General features: G+C 43.7%; 1 protein-coding gene across 1 annotated transcript in view; it reads left to right on the top strand.

The window, feature by feature from the left end:
• stk11 (serine/threonine kinase 11) overlaps positions 1 to 3,765 on the top strand; it is a 32,689-nt gene extending 28,924 nt beyond the window's left edge. Inside the window, exon 10 of the mRNA XM_056269610.1 lies at positions 3,238 to 3,765. The gene's annotated coding sequence lies outside the window, so the exon portion shown is untranslated. The remainder of the gene's footprint in view (positions 1 to 3,237) is intronic.
• Positions 3,766 to 9,715: the final 5,950 nt, after the last annotated feature.

Genomic DNA, 9,715 nt, shown 5'->3' on the forward strand with positions numbered 1-9,715 from the left:
ACCTGCGCCTCACACACCTGCACCTCCTCTGTACAGGTGAGAGACCGTAGATCACACACCTGCGCCTCCTCTGTACAGGTGAGAGACTGTAGATCACACACCTGCGCCTCCTCTGTACAGGGGAGAGACTGTAGATCACACACCTGCGCCTCCACTGTACAGGTGAGAGACTGTAGATCACACACCTGCGCCTCCACTGTACAGGTGAGAGACTGTAGATCACACACCTGCGCCTCCTCTGTACAGGTGAGAGACCGTAGATCACACACCTGCGCCTCCTCTGTACAGGTGAGAGACTGTAGATCACACACCTGCGCCTCCTCTGTACAGGGGAGAGACTGTAGATCACACACCTGCGCCTCCACTGTACAGGTGAGAGACTGTAGATCACACACCTGCGCCTCCACTGTACAGGTGAGAGACTGTAGATCACACACCTGCGCCTCCTCTGTACAGGTGAGAGACCGTAGATCACACACCTGCGCCTCCTCTGTACAGGTGAGAGACCGTAGATCACACACCTGCGCCTCCTCTGTACAGGTGAGAGACCGTAGATCACACACCTGCGCCTCCTCTGTACAGGGGAGAGACCGTAGATCACACGTCTGCGCCTCCTCTGTACAGGTGAGAGACCGTAGATCACACACACCTGCGCCTCCTCTGTACAGGGGAGAGACCGTAGATCACATGTCTGCGCCTCCTCTGTACAGGGGAGAGACTGTAGATCACACACCTGCGCCTCCTCTGTACAGGGGAGAGACCGTAGATCACACGTCTGCGCCTCCTCTGTACAGGGGAGAGACCGTAGATCACACACCTGTGCCTCCTCTGTACAGGTGAGAGACCGTAGATCACACACACCTGCGCCTCCTCTGTACAGGGGAGAGACCGTAGATCACATGTCTGCGCCTCCACTGTACAGGGGAGAGACTGTAGATCACACACCTGCGCCTCCTCTGTACAGGGGAGAGACTGTAGATCACACACCTGCGCCTCCTCTGTACAGGTGAGAGACCGTAGATCACACACCTGCGCCTCCTCTGTACAGGGGAGAGACCGTAGATCACACACCTGCGCCTCCTCTGTACAGGGGAGAGACTGTAGATCACACACCTGCGCCTCCTCTGTACAGGGGAGAGACTGTAGATCACACACCTGCGCCTCCTCTGTACAGGTGAGAGACCGTAGATCACACACCTGCGCCTCCTCTGTACAGGTGAGAGACCGTAGATCACACACCTGCGCCTCCTCTGTACAGGTGAGAGACTGTAGATCACACACCTGCGCCTCCTCTGTACAGGTGAGAGACCGTAGATCACACACCTGCGCCTCCTCTGTACAGGGGAGAGACTGTAGATCACACACCTGCGCCTCCTCTGTACAGGTGAGAGACCGTAGATCACACACCTGCGCCTCCTCTGTACAGGGGAGAGACCTCCTCTGTACAGGGGAGAGACCGTAGATCACACACCTGCGCCTCCACTGTACAGGTGAGAGACTGTAGATCACACACCTGCGCCTCCTCTGTACAGGGGAGAGACTGTAGATCACACACCTGCGCCTCCTCTGTACAGGGGAGAGACTGTAGATCACACACCTGCGCCTCCTCTGTACAGGGGAGAGACCGTAGATCACACACCTGCGCCTCCTCTGTACAGGGGAGAGACTGTAGATCACACACCTGCGCCTCCTCTGTACAGGGGAGAGACTGTAGATCACACACCTGCGCCTCCTCTGTACAGGTGAGAGACCGTAGATCACACACCTGCGCCTCCTCTGTACAGGGGAGAGACCTCCTCTGTACAGGGGAGAGACCGTAGATCACACACCTGCGCCTCCACTGTACAGGTGAGAGACTGTAGATCACACACCTGCGCCTCCTCTGTACAGGGGAGAGACTGTAGATCACACACCTGCGCCTCCTCTGTACAGGGGAGAGACTGTAGATCACACACCTGCGCCTCCTCTGTACAGGGGAGAGACCGTAGATCACACACCTGCGCCTCCTCTGTACAGGGGAGAGACTGTAGATCACACACCTGCGCCTCCTCTGTACAGGGGAGAGACCGTAGATCACACACCTGCGCCTCCTCTGTACAGGGGAGAGACTGTAGATCACACACCTGCGCCTCCTCTGTACAGGTGAGAGACTGTAGATCACACACCTGCGCCTCACACACCTGCGCCTCCTCTGTACAGGGGAGAGACCGTAGATCACACACCTGCACCTCCTCTGTACAGGGGAGAGACCGTAGATCACACACCTGCGCCTCCTCTGTACAGGGGAGAGACCGTAGATCACACACCTGCGCCTCCACTGTACAGGTGAGAGACTGTAGATCACACACCTGCGCCTCCTCTGTACATGAGTGAGTAAGTAAGCGAGTGAGTGTGTGTTCAGGGTGGGGTTCCTCTAATGCTGATGAGATGCCGCAGTGAATGCGATGACTCAGTCTCTCTCTCTCTGCGCTCTCTCTTTCTCTCTCTTTCTCTCTCTCTCTCTCTCTGATGGAGTCGGTGACTCAGTCTCTCTCTCTGCTCTCTCTCTCTCTCTCTCTCTCTCTGTCTGATGGAGTCGGTGACTCAGTCTCTCTCTCTGCTCTCTCTCTCTCTCTCTCTCTCTCTGTCTGATGGAGTGGGTGACTCAGACTCTTCTCTCTCTGCTCTCTCTATATTTAGCGCTCTCATCTTCAGCTCTGCTCCGTTGGATGGAAACCTGTTTACACTTTCCTCTCGCAATATACGGAAATTGCAAATGCAAAGCCATCAAATCACAATGTGTTACGAGAACGCCGCTTAATGAATCTATCGCAGATCACACTGATGCGTACAGCCGTGATTGATCGAGATACAAAGGATCATTTGTATGAAGAAAATGCCTATCTTTAGACTATACTAAGTATTTGCAGTAAAATGTGCTAAAACTTTATAATAACATTTTCATCATATTACAGTGATAATTTTTTCGGACAGTTTTTATTATTAAAATGAACAAATACTAACATGCTGCGTAAGTACATTTACAAAATATATATTTATATTTCTCTCTCCCCCTCTCTCTCTCTCTCTCTCCCCCCCTCTCTCTCTCTCTCTCCCCCCTCTCTCTCTCTCTCTCTCCCCCTCTCTCTCTCTCTCTCTCTCTCTCCCCCCTCCCTCTCTCTCTCTCTCTCTCCCCCCTCCCTCTCTCTCTCTCTCTCCCCCCTCCCTCTCTCTCTCTCTCTCTCTCTCTCTCCGCAGGTTTATGTTGTTTCCCAGAAGTCGATACTGAGCGCTGTCCCCGTCGCACACCTCTGCCATGATGATGATGATGATGATGATGATGAAGAACTCAAACACACGGTGCCAGGACACTGGTTCCTCTCGTCTGGACTGACTTGACGTGAGAACGCTGTTAGAGAGTGGAGATGTTTCCCACAATCCTCCTCTGTCGCCGAGGATCATCCGTTCGGTCTCTCCTCGACCCGATCAGCACCCGAAGACCTTCCGTTTAGTTTTAGACCGTCTTTTAATTTACCGTTACTCCCTGCAGCTTCAGATGCAGATGTTTGATGTAAAGGGTGACATCAGTTATTGTAGAGCGCATAAGCTGCGGATGATGATGATGATGATGAATATACGATGTTAAACTATAAACTGCATGCTGGGACGCGTCTGGACGGAGAGCTGATCGCCACAGGACGTCTGGGTTCATTTTCCCCCATTTGGTTTGTTTTTCCCGATAAATGTTTTTTAAGTATTATTTATATAAAACACATCCCAACTGAAGCTGAGGCTCATGGTCCTTTATTTGCATGCGTGTCTGAGCGGTTTCGCTGTGGGGTTTCTGCTCTGGGAGGTGTCAGCGCACATGTCAAACACACAAGTCAACGTTTACTTGTTAATCATGTCGTTTCAGATTACGTTCACAATTCATTCCAAATACATGCATTTTCTTCTGCAAGTCAGCTTGCTTTATTTTCCTGAACAGAAAGAAAACGCACGTATATCCGTATATTAGACCCGTGCATTCGCTATATGCGATACAAGACGTGTTTCCATCACCCTTCAAATCGCGCAAATTGCGAATTGAAAATACGCACAATTGAAACGCATCAATTTCGCAAAAACACCCATTTATCGTAAAAGTTTGTACGCTCGCATGAGGAGGTTTTTCAGGCGGTTCGAAAAAGGAATATTTTGCAAAACTGCAAAGGAAACAGTTTTTGTGCATTTAGTCACCTGACGTAGACGGCGCGGTGTGTTTGGACATTTATATATAAACCTATCAACGACTGCCGCCATGATGTTTGGAATGATTATCGCGAGAGGAAAAAATTACATTTTAATCGCATAACGCCGTCATTTCGCAATAGTTTTTGATCAATATTTAGAAAAAATCGCAAAAGTTTTATGCAAATCTGTAATGGAACGTGCCTACAGATCATTTCAAAGCAGCTTCATGGTTAAAAAAGGTGGAAAATATCAGAATCGATGATGGGAACTTCATTAGAGTTGCAGTTTGGGAAAGTATGGAAAAATTGAGTTTTCAGACTATTTTCTCTATTCAGTTTTCTAAAGTATAAAAGTAAGAATTTCTAAACGCAAGTTTATAAGCAGAGCGTTTTCATCGCTAAAGTTACAGTGATTGTCGAACATGACCGGATGAATTCAAGTCGCACATGTTCATCACACAAAACTACACTGATTGCACTATATCAGATATAATGCTGTACTAACAGGGTCTAAAACTAACTTTTTACCACACCTGCCGGCTGTAATAGTTTTTACATTGATTAATCCTTATTAAAGTTACAAATGATTCAGTCAAGAGCAGTGAGTGATTTTTCTTTGTCTTTTGTTGTTTGATTAACTTTAAAATCACCGTAGGAATATTAGGCTACTGTCACTTTAAGAGCGAATGCACGGATCTAATATACTGACACGTGCGTTTACTTTCTCAACTGTTTACATGTACGTAAGACATGACTATACAAGAATACTTGCTGGGTGTTTTGACATAATTTTGTGTGAATCTGTCCATTCAAGCACAAAAAGACGTTCATGTTTACGTTCTCACAATATTGCATGTTTAGCACTGATTAGAACTGGCGATTGACATCGTGTGGTATATCCGCCAGAGTGTTAGTTTTATGCCCTGTATATGAAACATTAATGTTTTGCTGTGTTCACGCCATGTCGGAAAACCCTAATTTCAAGATGACAGCCAGTGACAGAACTGGGAATTATGGGAATCTGCAGCGGTCACATGGTGCAAGTAGGAGCGCTCTGAAAATTCCCAGTTTACAAGTTCTGTGAGGATGTGAGCGCTTTTGGAATCTCATAATTACGGCGTCGCCTGAGCGCACTTCTAACCCGCTGGTGCTCCTCGGTCACTTCTGACCGAATATTTTTACATTTGATTTTTCTTTATCTGAATGGTATGAAACTTGGTAAAGGTTTTGGCACTTGCTGTGAACACACACACACACACAGCATGGACATGATTCGAAAAGGTTAAATGGTCCTGTAAACAATAGTCACAATGACGCATTGGAAATGAATGAGAGACGAGTTTCCTCTAGTGGAAGCGTTTGGAACTGCAGCCGAACAACATCTCACTGGAAGTGTTTTTTTTTTATATATCAAGCTCAATTTTAACAGAACTTGTTTAGATTTATTGCTTTGATTTTCTCACAGTTTTAGAGTAAACCATGTTTTTGAAAATATACATTTCATATAAAAATTTAAAGTAGTATTTTTTTTATAGAATATTTTTCATAACAATAAATGTAAAATTCTGTAACTTAAGTTCATTTTTTATAAAACCAGCTGAGCCAGCTGTCAATCATACTCCGCGCAGACCGGCGCGGTCATTGTTGATGTGCCGGAGCGCTGTCTATGAGCAGAATGGCGTCTAAGCGATTGTGGTGTTCTGTTCTTGGGTGTAATAACGAACACAGTAATTTTAATGTTCCTAAATCCGAACCGCTGAAGACGCAGTGGCTGAGTTTGTTTTCGAAGGGAATATTCCCCACGAGCAACGTCACTGCTCTCATGTGTGCGCGAATCATTTCTCAGCAGACTGCTTTATAAACGAGGGTCAGTATAAAGCTGGATTTGCTAAGAAGCAGCTCATGAATAAAGGATCGGTACCAGATATTCGTGTTCCTGCTGAACCTCCAGAAGAACTGAAGTGAGTGAAACGTTTTATTAAACTTTATATTAATATATTAATCTTTGCAAATCGCTAGCTGCACGCTTCACAATGAATGCGTCTAAGGTTTACACTCAGGGTACATTACGGCATGTTTTCTATGTACGACGTTCTCAATATAAAATCTATTATCCCATGTCTATAATGAACAACGCGTTATGGTTATTGTGTTACAAACGGTGTAACTTATGCACAGAACAGAGAGGCGGAGTCAGCAAAGCTCATTATCATTTAAAGTCATATGCACTGAAACGGCGTGCTGAAAACAGAGCTGTTTTTGACCAGGTAAAATAAGTGTTTTCTTACAATACTAATGAGAATTTTAAATTAAAGTATATTACAAACTTTTCATTTAGACCCTAAAGAATCATATTAGCTTGTACAAAAATGGCATTATGACCCCTTTAAGAAGAGTTCAAACTTCAGTCTGTCGCTCTAAAGCATTCAAGATTCACCACAGTTTAAGTTGGAAAATTAATTTTCAGGTCTATGCTCAAAAAGTGAATAAATGGATTATAAATACTGCGTAAATATAATTTAGTGCTGTAAAATCCCCTAAAAAATATTAATATTAAATAAAATACATTATCGAACTAAAATTTAGTACATTCATTTCATTGAAATAAATAAAATAAAAATCGGGTAATTTTTTACCGACAAGCGAAGATCACTATACGATCTGAGGTTCGGAAATTTGAGTCTGGAATTTTGAAATTGAAAATGTGTAGGAAGCCTGTAAACACTATAATAGTATCTTATTATACTAAACCGGAGTTTGACGTGAGCAGCGGGAACATTCTGTGAAACATCTGACTGTGCAGTGTTAGTGGAGAATCCCTCGAGCACCGCAGTCTGCTGTTCAGTGTGTGTGTGTGTGTCATCATCAGTGTTTGTGTGTGTGTCGACTCAGTGACGCTCAAACCCTGAGCCTGTGATCTTCTTCCTCTGCACATCCTCGAGTCTTTAAGTGAGCCAGTATTCCCATGATCCATACACAAACAATCATTATGACTCTGGATTCTGATTGGATGAGCCGGGTTTGCCATAAATCTAAGCCAGCTGTGCTCCAGATGTGAGTCTGATCTCTCAGTGAATGATCTTCCAGTGAGATGTTGTTCGGCTGCAGTTCCAAACGCTTCCACTAGAGGAAACTCGTCTCTCATTCATTTCCAATGCGCTCGTTTCTGACCGCGAGGAGCACAAGTGACTATTGTTTACAGGACCGTTTAACCTGTTCACATCACGTTCGTGCATTTTTTTTTTTCACACAGCAAGTGCCAAAACCTTTACCAAGGTTTACACCATTCCGATGAAGAAAAAAATTCAACAAAAAAAGCGAAACTTGGCTTTTATTTCTATTTTGTGTTCTCAAACTCAGTGTTTTGAGAGATTCACTCAACAGGAAGTGATGTCACGCGTTTGTTGATGGATGACTGAGGCTGGTGGAAACCTCTTCTTTATTTGTAGAGCTGCAGGAAACTCTTCCATCACACGATTCATTCAAAGAATCTGCTATTCTTGTTGTGAGAGGAAAAGGCCAGACGGTCCCGGGTCATCTCTGGCGGGTGACCTCTGGCCTCTTACACGGCTGTTTCCATGGCAACGACCCCTTCACACCTCCAATAGCAGGAGTTCAGCTCCACAGGCAATCAGTTACAGCTCAGTTTTTATTTTTGCATTATGTAATACTTCATTTTGTGCGTTTCCTTTGATATATGTGATCGTTTCACTAAAACCCGTCATACGAATCTAACCGTTCCAACTACCCAGCATGCATCTGTCAGTGTGCTATAGGCCAGTAATTAAAGGTTAATGTAAAGATTTACCATGAGCATTTTCAAGGAATCTTTTCTGTTTACAAAACAATTGCAGATTTTTACAAATATTTTGAGTCATTGTTTAAATAAAAACATAATTTAATAATTTAACAAACATGTACGTCTCATTTGCTTTGTTATTTAAATCAGTCAACCTGATTTGTTCATGTTTTTGTCCCCCAATAAACATGATTTTTGCATAAAACCAACAAAATTACCTTTATTGCAGAGGAATCATAATTCAAAAATGACAATTCAGAGGGATGTAGATGTACACGTATATACAATTCTCTACAACCTGCGTTCTCCAATGCTAAACATGATCTGAATGTCACAGTACAACGATGGTCATAAATGTGTCGTGTATGATATGAAAACTGAGATATTGAGGCTGATATCCCAGACTGCAACATTGTTTTGGCCCAGATCCGGCCCGGGAAACACGGATTCCGGATGTGGGTCGACACTGTTGCTGTTTGGGATTCTTAGCATTAATGTTTTAGTAACGAGGACTTGTGATGTTCTGGATAGTGCATTGTGGGATATTATTCAGACACCAGATATCATTTTTGATATATTTTTTAGTAGTAGTTTTTCACAGTGGAAGTTCCTTTGACCGCAGATGTGTGTGTGTGTGTGTGTGTGTGTGTGTCTATAGAGTCCCTTACCAGATGAGATGAAGTGCATCCGTACGGCTCAAACTCTTATTATTTTTAAAGGTAAAGTTTGTAATTTCAGTCACTAAACAGACTCCCTAAAATAATGACTGTTTCCCGTGGGTCAGTGTACCAGGGACTTATACTCAACCCTGCGTTTTAAACCGGGTTACAAGAAAGTATATTAAAATCCAAAAATTACACGCCTCACCTAATTATTGCTACTGTTCCCAGCATGCATCACGCTTGTATTCATCTTGTTTCATGTTCTACTGAAGTATGGCATATTTCAAGAGAATCGTTCAAATTGGTATACAAGCATGGAATTTGGCACAGATACTCTCTTAGAGTCACTTTTTGGGAAAAAGGCATTGGACACCCAAAAATTCAACATGGCGGGCATTTTTTCAAGATGGCCGCTATTTCTGTCAAATGCCCATTTTGTCAATCGTTCAAACAGTGATGTAGGCATAACATTTTGTGAAAATACTCTTAAGAATGTTTTTTTTTTTGGAAAAGGTGCTTATCCCTCAAAAAATTCAAGATGGCAATAATTTTTTGAGATGGCCGCCATTTCTCTTGAATCCTTACATCTTTTTTTCAAATGGTGATGCTATCATGAAATTTGGTACAAATATTCTTCAAGGAACATTCTCATGGGAAAAAGGTGTGTGCCACTCAAATAAGCAAGATAATCAATAATCTTGAAAATGGGTTGATAAGAAAATAATCAACCCATTTTCAAGATGGCCACCATTTCTGTCAGAGCTCAGTTAAACCCTTTAAGTGTCATCCCCCCCCATATTTTGAATAGACATGAAAATGCACATTCCGAACTTAAATGGTTGTAATTCAAGAATGCTTTGGAATATAGACGTGAGATTGGTCTTGTTTTAAAGAAGATATTTGGCAGATTTTTGTAGAAATGGTTGAAATGGTGGCCATCTTGAATTTTTGAGGGACAAGAATCTTTTTTCATTAACATGTCCTTTAGAGAGTATTTGTATAACATTTTATGCTTGGATCACTGTTTGAATAATTGATATAAG

The sequence above is a fragment of the Rhinichthys klamathensis genome, unplaced genomic scaffold (assembly GCF_029890125.1).
Source record: "Rhinichthys klamathensis goyatoka isolate OS25496 unplaced genomic scaffold, OSU_Roscu_1.1 h1tg000284l_1, whole genome shotgun sequence".
Lineage (NCBI taxonomy): Eukaryota > Metazoa > Chordata > Actinopteri > Cypriniformes > Leuciscidae > Rhinichthys > Rhinichthys klamathensis.